The 13,946-nt window shown below is 38.7% G+C and overlaps 1 long non-coding RNA gene across 1 annotated transcript; it reads right to left on the bottom strand.

Moving 5' to 3' along the window:
* Window positions 1-1,971: 1,971 nt before the first annotated feature.
* LOC145652428 (uncharacterized) lies at window positions 1,972-7,640 on the bottom strand. Its single transcript, XR_014118741.1, has 2 exons — window positions 7,542-7,640; window positions 1,972-2,272 (listed from the first exon to the last, which is right to left on the bottom strand). It is a non-coding gene; the product is annotated as an uncharacterized LOC145652428 (long non-coding RNA).
* Between the last annotated feature and the right edge of the window lie 6,306 nt (window positions 7,641-13,946).

Genomic DNA, 13,946 nt, shown 5'->3' with positions numbered 1-13,946 from the left:
TGACTAACTCGTTCCATTCAGAGCTATATTTTTATTTTAATATTTGTAATATAAGGGACATTCATTGCTAATTATGCATTGCTGTAATATTATTGATTTAGGTTCTTGTTTTTTTTTTCTATTATTTTATTCTTATTTTTTTGTTGTTTAAAATCATATGGGTGGGAGTAATGGTTCAAAAAATGGAGAAAACTATTTATAGTTGAATTGATCATTGTACAGCATATAGGAATACTGTAATTGTGAGCGGTAAGGTGGCAGACACATGTGCAGAGAAGAGCAAGATTTAAAAGGGGCAAAACCAGAATTAGAGTCGTAGTCATAGACCAGGATCATAGTACCAATACGAAGAGTCTGAGAATACATGATAAACAAAACAAACACATGGAGGCAAACAGGGGAAGCAGGCTATAACAAAGACTAGGGAAAACTCAGAGATAAGAAACACGAAGGCTAGGATACACAGAGTACAAACCAACACAACCATACAAACACATTCACAATCATTACATTAAACATACATTTATCACCATTAACACATTCAGTGAACAGCCAAAACACAGGGATCAAGACAGGGTTTAAATGCATGAACTAAACGAGGGACAGGTGTTGAAAATCAAATGAGGTGCGGAGAAAATTAAACTGGAATGGAACTAAAAAAAACACAAGACAGGAAAAACACAGAACACAGAAGCTGGGAGGGACTGATCGTGACAAATACAGTATGTCACTATGTTGCCAAAAATGTTTTTTCCCTTCAATAAAATGCATTCAAAAATACTTTCTGTACAGTTTTACCACTTTTTTAAGCTACACAAGTGCTGATTCTGAGCAAACCACCTTTTCCATTCCATTGTATATATTTTTAATACTTATAAAATTAACCTGAACCTCATATCTTGCTAAAAATGAATGTTTACACCTATGCAGAACTTTATGATCACTATTATTTTTATTAATAATAATAACAATCCTCAACTTTATTAAAGAAAACCCAGGTATTCACAATATTGGTGATAAACTGTTGAACGGCTGAACTGCATGTGGAAACTTGCAACTCTGGCAGGGTAAACAGGTTTCAGTGCCCTGGGCCACTAGTGAAAGAGATGGTGAGATCTAATGTGTGCTGGAATAATCTTACACTGCCTTTTAAAACTAAACATTAAAGGCTTTCAATGACTTCAAATGGTGATGTGGATTTAAACCTTATTGTAATCCCTCCAACCAACCTCGAATTTAAATTTTTTTTTTTTTTTTTTTTTTTTTTACAAATTTGCTTGAACAATACAATTGATAAAGCTGGTTACCTTAAACAGGCTGTTACTAACGGTATGCTGCATGTCTAGACAGGCTTTTCTGTTGGTTAATCTCAACAGCACATACCTCCCACACTATGCCACTGCAGATCATCCCATAATGCAGCACTGTCCTGGGGGTTAACTGATTTGCAATGTAGTATGATGCAATAAAGCTGCTTGTGTGAATAGGGCATTAATTTATGAACATTTTTAGTTTGTGTTTTGACTTGGACTCGGTTTTGACTACAACACCAGGGAAGGGTATTTGTAGCAAAGCTTCAAAGAGACAGTGCAGACCTCTGATCATAACTGAAATTTCATAAACTGTTCAGTTGGTTCTCAGTTATGCTTTCTTAATTTTTGCCATATTTCATAGACACCTTGAATTCTTCCAAGTCCTTTTAGTATTTTCTTAACAGGCAGTTAGGAACCATGGGAGTTTTAGTAAGGCCCAAGGGTGTTTTCCTGTTTACCTGAGTCTGAAGTTCACTCCTTTGGATTCAAGTCTGCACAAAGTCTGTAGTACATCATGCAACCACATTTCTCATATTTGTGACTATTTCTGTTTGTTACTGACATGGTTGCATCAAGGAAAGAAGATGTCTGAATAAATCATCTAAGAACCACAGTACATTCTATCCTAGATCCACAATGAACTCAGAGAGGCCTCTACTTGTTTTGTTATTTTGTGTGTTTTTATGCAGGCAAATTACAGTATTTACAAATTGTAAGACACAACAAACTGTCTATTATGACTAATCACTGCCATGGTTGGGTCAAGTAAAGCAGAAGATTGAATGAAGCAAAAACCATAGAAACAAAACCATAGAGCTCTGCCTTGATCCATGAACACTCATGAATGAATGGATAAGTGCTTATAGACTCCATGCCCACCATAGTTGACTTTGGCTTTTACAACATACAGCTCACTTATTGACTGCTGAATACACTATGTCCTGTGCTTCTTCAGGTATCTGTAAAAAAAAAAACCCAAAAAACCCCATTATATATATTTTCAGCATTTGTCTGACAGTTTTATCCAAAGTGACTTACAATTATGACTGAACACAATTTGAGGGTTAAGGGCCTTGCTCAGCGGACCAACCGTGACACGTTCACAGTAGTGAGGCTTGAGCTGACAACCTTCTGGGCCATCACTGCAACATACACATGTGCATCTACAAATACATGTGCACATCTTGGGCACCATTTTATGGAGCTGTAAGGTTTACTTTGTTTATTTACTTTGTCCTCTGGGGTCCAGATATTCTTTTTTTATTTTATTGCTATGACACTGTGACATGATTTATCACGGTGCTGTGACATGGAAGCAGAATAAAAGAGCAGAAAGAAGCATTTTATTTACAGCTCAAACACAAACCAGAGAAACAACCAACAATAAGAGCAGAAAGGAGCATTTTATTTACAGATCAAACACAAAGCAGACTGAGAAAACATTCAACAATAAGCCCAAACACAGAGAGCACTCTCAGGTATTGTCTTGCAGCTTCTTTGTAACATGAAAGCAAAACGCAAAGCTCTGGAGGAGAGTTGTTACTAATACTGGGTCGGACCCTCTTTTGTTATCAGCTAAACAGGCTACTGAACTACACTAAACTGATTGTCGTGGTCAGTGAATCAGTTTGAGTTTTGTGACCTGGTGCCTTATCATGTTGGATGTTCCATTTCAGATGGTAATTTGTGGCTATAAAGGGATGCTGACCATGGTCAGCAACATCACTCACACAGACTCACACAGACATTCAAACGATGCTCGAATGATGTTCGATCCCCTCCATGGTTCTAACCCTATAACTCCTACTCTTTGTTCTTCACTCTATTGTATTTCTATTGCATTTTCGCTTAGTTAAATACCTGTTAACAGTCTGTGTGCTCGACAGGTCTGTCCAGTGTTACATACATGTGTGCACCCACCAAGACAAATTCCTTGTATGGGTAACATACTATGTGTAATAAAGTGATTCTGATTCTGATTAGTGGGTCCATTGAACTGTTCATACAAGGCAGGTTGGGTCAGTAGATTCATGTTGTTTACAACAAATTCTGACCATGCCATTTGTGTGTCACAGCTGAAAGTAAAATTCCTCAGACCTGTTTTCCCACTTTTTCTGTTCATTTTTGCTGAGTCTGTGACCATAATAATCTCAGATTCCTGTTCCTGTCTGACAGCAGTGGAACCTGATGTGGTTCTGCTGTTGTAGCACATCTAACCCAGTTTGATGCATTGTACTTTTAGAATTTTCTGCTTAGTAGAAAAACAGTAGTTGGTGGAGTATGTATTTCTTGTCAGTTTGAATTAATTGGCCAAATGCCTCAGACCTCTCTGTTCAACATGACTCTTTTGCCTACAGAACTGACTGGATTAAAACTCTAGAGAATGTTGCATGTGAAAATAGCAGATGAGGCTTAGTTTCAGAAATACTCAAACCACTCATGAAAGTCAGTCAGGTTACTTTCCTTCCCCATTTTTGTTTTTTGAATATTAGCTCAAACTCTTGACCCATGTCTACATGATTTTATGCATTCTAGTCCTCCCACATGATTGCTGTGCAAGTGTTCACATTAAGTGGACAATCTGTGTGTGTATCTGTGAATAGAAAAGCCACTCAAACAGCTTCTCTCTGGGCCTTAATAGAAAATAGCAAATATACTATATTGCCAAAAGTATTCGCTCATCGGCCTTCACACGCATATGAATGCATATGAACACACATATGAATCTTAATCCATGTCAACCCACCCTTTGCAGCTATAACAGCTTCAACTCTTCTGGGAAGGTTTTGTGCAAGGTTTAGGAATGCGTTTATGGGAATTTTTGATCATTCCATGAGATCAGACACTAATGTTGGATGAGAAGACCTAGCGCGTGGTCTCCGCTCTAATCCCAAAGCTGTTTTGTCAGGTTGACGTCAGGACTCTGTGCATTCTTCCATACCAAACCTGCTCATCCATGTCTTTATGGACCTTGCTTTGTGCACTGGTGCACAGTCATGTTGAAACAAGAAGGGGCCAGCCCCAAACTGTTCCCACAAAGTTGGGAGCATGAAATTGTCCAAAATCTCTTGGTATGCTGAAGCATTAAAAGTTCCTTTTACTGGAACTAAGCGAATACTTTGGGCAATAGAGCGTATAATCCTAGATTTTTATTCAGTATATTTGCACATCTAACTAGGAATAAAACTGAAACCTAGTAGTAACATAGTAGTAATGATGTTGTCATCAGTATTCTGCTGCACACTCAATGAGGTTGTGCCACTTAAAAATAAAAAGGATTAGTGACAAAAAAAAATGAGTACCTCAGTATAATGATCACATTCGCAATTTAAAACAAAACAGTTGAAAATGGAGTGTAAATGGCGCCACACGAAGCTTGTAGTCTTCCAGTTTGCATGGAAGGAGAGCCTTCTGAAGTATAGAAAGGCACTTATTACCGCTCAAACAGCTTAGCTCTCGACCCTAATAGAAAATAACAAAAATAATCCTAGACTTCTATTTATTACAATTGCATGTCTAACTAGGAATAAAACTGACACCAATGTTCAGATTACATCATCACACAGTATTAATGAGTTCATGAATTTCTTTAATGAGAAAATTAAGCACATTAGGGATAATATTAAGAGTATTAACGTGACATGGGGAAACTACTTAGAGATCGGAACACCTATCCAAGAGCCAGAATTTACATCTCTGATCTCATGCTCAAAATCGTCTACTTACTTACTAGATTCGCTTAAGGAAAACCTACCTGAAGCAATTGAACCTTCACTAAATATAATAACAGGCCGCCTTAAACCTTCCATTTATTTCCAAGATCCTAGAGAAAGCTGTAGCTCAGCAGCTAAACTCACACCTGAATCAGAACCAGATACAGGAAGTATTTCAGTCAGAGTTTAGGCCTCATCATAGGACAGAGACAGCACAGAATAAAGAATAATAATCTGTTGGTAGCCTCTAAACAGGGTTAAACCTAACCCTAACCCTAACCCTAATAATCTGTTGTTGGCCTCTAAAGAGGGTTAAACCTAACCCTAACCCTTACCCTAATAATCTGTTGTTGGCCTCTAGAAAGGGTTAAACCTAAACCTAACCCTAACCCTAACCCTAATAATCTGTTGGTAGCCTCTAAACAGGGTTAAACCTAACCCTAACCCTAATAATCTGTTGTTGGCCTCTAAACAGGGTTAAACCTAACCCTAACCCTAACCCTAATAATCTGTTGTTGGCCTCTAAACAAGGTTAAACCTAACCCTAACCCTAACCCTAATAATCTGTTGTTGGCCTCTAAACAGGGTTATGTCTCTTTTCTTATATTGCTTATATTGCACCATAGATCACATTTTAGTAGACAGACGCGATGGGATCTAATCGAGCCCATTGCTATGTTTGTCAACATACAGAGACTTTTCTGCATACAACAATATTAGCGATGGTGTCCCACAAGGATCTGTTCTAGGGCTTCTGCTTTTTCCTTTGTATATGCCACATCTATCTGACATTATATGTAAACACTGTGCTAGTGTCCACCTAGTTACAGCCAAAACAGAGGAAATATATCATCTTAGTGTTATTGAGGAATGGATAAAAGATGTCAGACAGTAGATGTGGAGAAACTTCCTCTCACTTAATCCTGACAAAACAGAAGTGCTTCTGTTAGGCCCAGAGACAGCCAGGTCCTCACTCTCTAATTACTCAATGAACCTCAATGATCTCCCAATCACATCTTCTCTAACAGTTAAAGATCTTGGAGTTATTATGGATCCCATAATATATCCCGTAATATATTACTTCTAATAACCTATAAAACACTGAATGGTCTTGCGCCACATGACCTTATAGAACTCCTAGTGCATTACGACCCACCACGTCTGCTTAAATCAAAAGGTGCAGGCTCATTACTAGTACCAAGAATAAGAAAATCTACCACATGGGGCAGAGCCTTTTCCCAAATTTCCCTAATTTATACACCCTTGTACCTGGACATGTCTAATAATGTATTCTCTCTTTCTGCCAAGGTTCACCTACCCCTGATGTCATGATGTTACTGAGCCTCAACTTGTCTTAGCTGCCATGGCTACTCCCATCACCCTCTGAATCACTTTATAAACATGCACTGGAGCAGCAGTTCACTGCCAATAAGAGGCCTTAGATCTAATGTGCTGCACATCTGCTTAATCTAAATTAATCTAAATTATCTAAATTAATGTATCATATCTTTATACCCTCAATCCTAATAATCTAGCATCCTAATTATGGAATTTTAAGGGTGCTGTTAACAGCTCTTAAGGTACATGGTGCAAATCTGTGATATTGCATTCCTGTTATTTTTTTTCTTATGTATTTTATTTTTAGCATAATCCCGTTTTACAGAGCATCATTTTATCATCTTCAGGAGAAATTTCTCCTCACAGAGACCTGATTCAGATGCTAAGAATCAGAGGCATCATAAGAATTATTGTACAAATTCAACTGGTCTGAAGAACAATATGAACACAAAAGATGATGTAGCTTCTGAGAAAAATGTGACACTGTTACAACAAAACATTTAACTTAGCCATGTTAAAGTCATTGTGTCTATGTACCTACATCCTAAACCAGTGATACATAAAGCCTGTACAGCAACTCTGATAAGAATGTACTATTATGAATGCAGAGACATAAGCATTGTACCCAGGCAGCACACGAGATTACAGGCAGGCGGACAAGTAACAGTGCATACACTGTAACACTGTAACACAGGTAACAGTGCATAGACTGTAAGACTAACAGAGGTAATAGCACATACACAGTAACACTAACAACAGGTAACAGTGCATACACTGTAACACTGTAACAAAGGTAACTGTGCATACACAGTAACACTAACACAGGTAACAGCGCATATGCTGTAACACTGTTACACAGGTTACAGCTCATACACAGTACACCTTACCACAGTTTGTGCACTTTGGGCACAAAAGATTGTATCAGCATAATGTAATGCTTCCTTATGCATTTGAACTATATAAGAATACATATATATTGTATAAGAACAACCATACATTTGCAAATACTGCTTGCTAAATATAATAGCTTGTAATAATTTAGTTTTTATATAGTTGCTAGAGCATTGCAATTAGTATCAGCCTTTATTGTAGAGCTTTACTTCTTTTGACCATCATGGTTTCCATCAACTATTATGTACAACACTGCAGAAATAAAGACTATTTAAAAAATACTTACTATTTTTTGCTTTTCTGAATTTCCAGAACAGGACCAGAATTAGAACCAGTAGTAGTGCAACTACAGGTATCACAGACAAAAGAATCAGCCGATGTCCTGTAAAGACAAGCGATAATTACTCTTCACTGACATTTAAATTATGCCACAGAAAACCCAAAACTGGTTTAGGGAAGCAGCACAAGATGGTCAGTCGATGAGGGAGGACGGATAAAAGTCCCTGTCATGAGTTTAAATGACAGATGGTGACACTGATGACCTTTTTAGTAGTAGAATATGGAAACAGGAAGGTTTATTACAGTTTTAATTACTCAATTATTGAAATTTAAATCTAAAACTAAATCTATAGAATTTGTATTGTTGATTTATGATAATGATCAAAATAAGGAACCATGATCCATGATAATGGCTTGGTTAACGAGAACCAAGAAATATGTTGACATTTTAGAGCTGTAGCCATCTAGCACAGTAGTGGAGAATATTACAATGTTACAATGTGGAGAATGATACAGTGGGGAATTTGGACTAAGATACATAAAATCTAAGATACAGTAAAGTAAATTTGAAATATGTTGACGTTAAAAAAAAAGTGAAACTAACACTTTGGATATATTTTCATATTTGGCAGATGCTTTTATTCAGAGTGACTTACAACTTCAATCATGTTCCAGAGGCAGGCAAATGTAGTGTTAGGAGTCTTGCCCAAGGACTCTTATGGGTATAGTATGGTGCATTTGCCCAGATGGGGAATTAAACTCTTGTTTATTAGATAAGTATTTAACCCTTACATTTAACAAACCTGTAACTAAAATAAAAAATACACACTCCAGTAATGTCAGTAATACTACATTACCTATTGATGCTGTCTAAACACCTCCAGTATAAAATACCATAGTTGGGACCAAAACTCAGAACATTTAATACAATTAATTTAAATTTAGATTTCTATGAGATATTAGAGTATAAGTATATTTGTGTTCTGCTTTAGCCTACATACCTGACACAGGCTGACAGATGATGGTTATGTTGAGCTGTGCCAGTTATGTTGAGCAGCTGTAGGTGTTTGATATTCAACTTCCAGAGGCAGAAAAAGTGAGCTGGTTTTAGAATCACTGACAGTGGAGATCACATGGTTGCCTTTGTACCAAGAGAGAGTCACCTTATTCACACTGTCCACAGAACACAACACTGGACATGTCAGGGATACGGAGCTCTTTCTTTTTGAATGTGATGCACGTGTGATGTTAGGCACAGGCAGAGTGGCTGAAAAAGAAACAACAGTAGAGAGAAGAACATTACCAAGGAACGATTCAGCTAACATCATTCAAACCATACACATGCAAATAAAAACCTATAAATACATATGATGTACTTTTGAGTTTTGTCTTTAATGAGAAGCACTTAAGTATACAGCAGAAATAAGTTATGACATCACTGTCCTAATATTTATGGATTTGTAATAGTGACACAGAACATTTTTTGTCCAGAGACTATGAAAAGTGTTACATTAATTTGATGGTCATCATGTCAATAATATCACTAATATTACAATGACAGAAAATCATACTGTGTTTCCTGAACACTGTTCTCAGTGAGAACCTGTCTGACCCACCTGACCTACCTGAACCTGTCTGACCCACCTGACCTACCTGAACCTGTCTGACCCACCTGACCTACGTGAACCTGTGTGACCCAGCTGACCTACGTGAACCTGTCTAACTCAACTGATCTACCTGAACCTGTCTGACCCACCTGACGTACCTGAATCTGTCTGACCCACCTGACCCTGTCTGACATAGCTGATCTAACTGAATCTGTCTAACCCAGCTGACCTACCTGAACCTATCTGACCCAACTGACCTAGATGAACCTGTCTGACCTAGATGACCTAGGTGAACATGACTGACGTAGCTGACCTAGGTGACAGTACAGCTCCTGACTGTGACTCATAACTCACTCCCTCTTTCAATCACAGCAGATATTGTTCATTAGACTGTGCACTTGTGTGATTGAGTCTCCCTTCACCAGTGGGGAAAAGGGGTCAGAGTTTAACCAGTATTTTGACTTTATGCAGTTTACCAATCAGCTGTTTGGAATTAATTTATGCATATTCATACATGCATATATGCATACATGCATCCATATTCATCAGTATAACACACACGTGCTGGGAAATTAAGTCATGACCTCGGTGTTACTAACACTGTACTCTACTTGCTTTACCAACTTCCCCATTTATGCAGAAGTGAAAGTGTTTACCAAAGACAAACATAAAAGATGGACAGTTAAAGACCTTAAAGAAAAAAGTTGTGAATTATGTGAATTATGCTATGTGCAGTGGATCCGGTGGCAGAAGGTGAGGCCTGAGAGCAAGATGGAGACACTGCAAAAGTACATCCAGTGCAGAGACACGAAGAAGAGCAGACAGCCGCACACGCACTCCGCAACCGTGGTGACCGCCTCTGCCTGCTCTGGCACCAGCGCTCCATCTTCCGGCTTTTACTGCTTGTGTGGGGAGAGGCATGCAAGCGTGCAGGGTGTGTGGATGACTGAGTCATGGAGTGCCTTTGACTGACTCTTGTCTGGTGTCTGAAGTTGCTCCTTGTGGCTGTATGCAAGCGTCTCCAGCCATTTCCGTGGGGTGAACTTCTGCACAGCAGTGGGGAAGATCATGGAGCAGTGGAAGGAGGAGATGAGGAGGAGATGCTGGACAGGGTCAGTGATCTGTTCTGTGTGTTGTGAATGAGCACTGTTTCATAATCATTTGTAGTTTTAAAAGTGAATGATCACTGTTTAATACTATATCATACTTCACAAAGTGAATGAGCACTGATTTATTCTGTTTGTACTTCTCACCATATGATGCATATGGTGCACACTGATTTATTCTGCTTTGTACTTCACTTTGTGAATGAGCAGATTTAAAACACTTTGCATTTCACAAATTGAATGACCAGCAGTTTATTCTGCATTCTATTACACAAAGTGAATGGGCACTAATTTAAACCACTTTGTTCTTTAATAAAGTGAATGAGCGTGTTTGTGACTTGTTGGTAATTAGACAAAATATGCTTACAAAAGATGCACTTGTTATTTTGATTGATATTATTTATTTGATGAACAATAAACGAGTGCTATTCAAACAGGTCAGTTTCCCGTGTATAAATCGGTTAAATTAACTTAATTCAATTAACATTCAATTAAGTCAAAATTATTATTATTAATCTTATTCTTAAATGATTATCCACATTTAACATTATATATAATAATGGGTTATATTTTTTAAAATGATGATAAACAATATGAAGGCAATAAAAATCAGACATTCATCTGCTGAATTTTTGCATGCAATCTTAATCATGATTAAAAATATAATTACATACACGGAGGTAGCGTATATACTGATTCTTGTTTAACAGCAAGAAACACATGCCTACTTGACATGCATGCTCAATTGCACATGGCTACTTAGCATATGAAACAACATCTGACTCTCTATCGCCATAGTCCTGCCTTCTTGCCAGAGAGGTCACAGAGGTGACCTGAGACAGGAATTTGGGCAGATTCTGGGTTCTGGGTTAACTGTGGGTCCAGGAACGCCAGGGACGGAGCAAATGAGATCGGGTGCCTCCGGACTGGCCACAGAGAAGATTGGCCCCCATCCGTTGTGCATAAAAAAGCTTGCTCTTCTCCGCACGTGTGCCCGCCTCCTAACCGCTCAACGTTACACGATGAACGTGGAGATACAACTAGATAAAAGCACATGATTACTTTTGATTCTCTAGGAGGAGACCTGCAGGGAGTCTATACTCCAGACTGGCTGCTGTGTGTTCTCCTGCTGGCTGCAATCACAGTTTTGTGGGTCACGTTCACTGCAGAGAGAGACCAGTTACAGAGCAGCTACTAACAACCTGACTATAAAGAGAGAAACCAGTTGCACATCAATTATAACTACATACTGTAGAGAGAGAAAGTGTATAAGGGGAGTGAGAAGGACTCAGAGGAGGCTTAAATTTGGTCCTGTTTTTTTCTGCTCTCTTTCCAGGACTTCTCTTCAGTAGAGACGTAGTAAACACTGGACCTAAAGTATCTCCAGCCTTGTTTAATGGCCTCTTAACGGTATTTCCGGAGAAATATAATCAATGAGTTGGTAAACTATTTCTCAGAACATTACTTTAAGAAAGAAACACATTGGTGCTGTTCACAAATGATATGCAGCACTGATCAAAAATCTTTAGAATCTTGTTTATTATCTTAAAATCATGTTTATTTTGCATATAACCACTGTAGTACACAGGCAAACATTACTATATCATTAATGCAAAAAATATCTTTGTAATAAAATTATTATTAGGATAAAATGTGGCAAGAAAGATTTTTCATTTGCTTTTAATACTTCAAGCTTGTTGCACCTCCAGTGGAGCCCAAGCGACATGTAAAATCTTTCAGCATGATAATGACAATCTCAATGACCCTCCTGCTGTCTATATATGTACACATACAGGAAGAACAGCACAGAGCCTCACTCTCAATATAACTGCTGAATTACAGAACAAAGCAAAAAATCACTCGGTGACATTGTAACATGTTTTAAGTAAATCAACACTTATTACCCATATAAGAAGCTTCAGATACCATTTTCATGGGTGCTTAAGACTTTTACACAGAACTGTAACAGCCTGGAAATGTTCACTTAACAGGTTGAGAAAACATTCTTTGGAGTCCCACTCTTTGTTTCTGTAGCTTGTCTCTCTCTTCAGTCAGGCTATTGACCCTGCTCTGTAGTTGGTCTCTCTCTGCAGTTAGGTTGTTGTAACCAGTCTGTAACTGGTCTCTCTCTGCAGTGAACTTGATCCACAGCACTGTGATTGCAGCCAGTAGGAGAACACACAGCAGCCCTAGACACAATGCAGTCAGTCTTGAGCATCTATTCCCTGCATTGTTGATTCCTGTATTCATACACATTTAAGAATTAATTTTTCAGGAAAAAAAACAAAAAATCTCCACACCCCCAATCTCTGTCTAACTGTCAGTCTCTCAGTTACACACATGCACACATGCACACACCCACCTTCCCTTTCTTATATGACACTGGTAATAAACAACAAGAGCACTAATATAACTAATATATTCCCTATACCCTACCTCCAACACCAACATATTCCCTATACCCTACTTTCTAAACTAATATATTCCCTATACCCTACCTCCTACACCAACATATTCCCTATACCCTACCTCCAACACCAACATATTCCCTATACCCTACCTCCTACACTAATATATTCCCTATACCCTACCTCCTACACTAATATATTCCCTATACCCTACCTCCTACACTAATATATTCCCTAAACCCTACCTCCTACACTAACATATTCCCTATACAATACCTCCTACACTAATATATTCCCTATACCCTACCTCCTACACTAATATATTCCCTAAACCCTACCTCCTACACTAACATATTCCCTATACCCTACCTCCAACACCAACATATTCCCTATACCCTACTTTCTAAACTAATATATTCCCTATACCCTACCTCCTACACCAACATATTCCCTATACCCTACCTCCTACACTAATATATTCCCTATACCCTACCTCCTACACCAACATATTCCCTATACCCTACCTCCTACACTAACATATTGTCTCTATATATTTTTGCTCACAGTCGTGTATATCATACAGGCCCTTACTGTTCTTGGACTCCCTAAAGGAGAAATAAATGGTGATTGAACAGACGCTTATACTGCAGCAGCTCAGAGACAAACGTGAGGAAGCAGGAGGACAATGTGGTTACACTGTCAGAATGACTTACACACACACATGCACACACACACACACACACACACACACACACACACACACACACACATGCGCGCACACACACACACACACACACACACACACACACACACGCACACACACACACACACACACACACACACACACGCGCGCACACACACACACACACACACACACACACACACACACACACACACACACGCACACACTCTGTGGGTAGTCGCCTGCCAGCTCTGTGGCAAGGGGCGGAGGTGATGCCTTTAGCCATTCTGAGGCTGTCTGGAGAATGGATCTCAGACGGAAGATCTAACGCTGTTAATACTGGGGGAGACAAAATACAAAAAGACACTCAAGGTGTTCCCCAGGTATCTGTCCTTGGCCCTCTCCTGTTCTTTATCTATATGCTGGCCCTTGGTCAGATTGTCCACAGGCATGGTCTTCATTTCCACTGTTATACAGATGACACTCAGATCTATATTAACACCGAGGCCAACACTACCCTACCATTTCCTGTTTTACTCTCCTGTATGCAAGATCTCAAGCAGTGGATGAGCATAAACTTCTAAAAACTCAATTCTGATAAAACAGAAT

This window comes from Electrophorus electricus, chromosome 1 (genome assembly GCF_041902795.1).
Source record: "Electrophorus electricus isolate QZ-2024a chromosome 1, ASM4190279v1, whole genome shotgun sequence".
Lineage (NCBI taxonomy): Eukaryota > Metazoa > Chordata > Actinopteri > Gymnotiformes > Gymnotidae > Electrophorus > Electrophorus electricus.
Note: the sequence above shows the minus strand (reverse complement) of the source record. Positions and strands in the feature narration are given on the sequence as shown.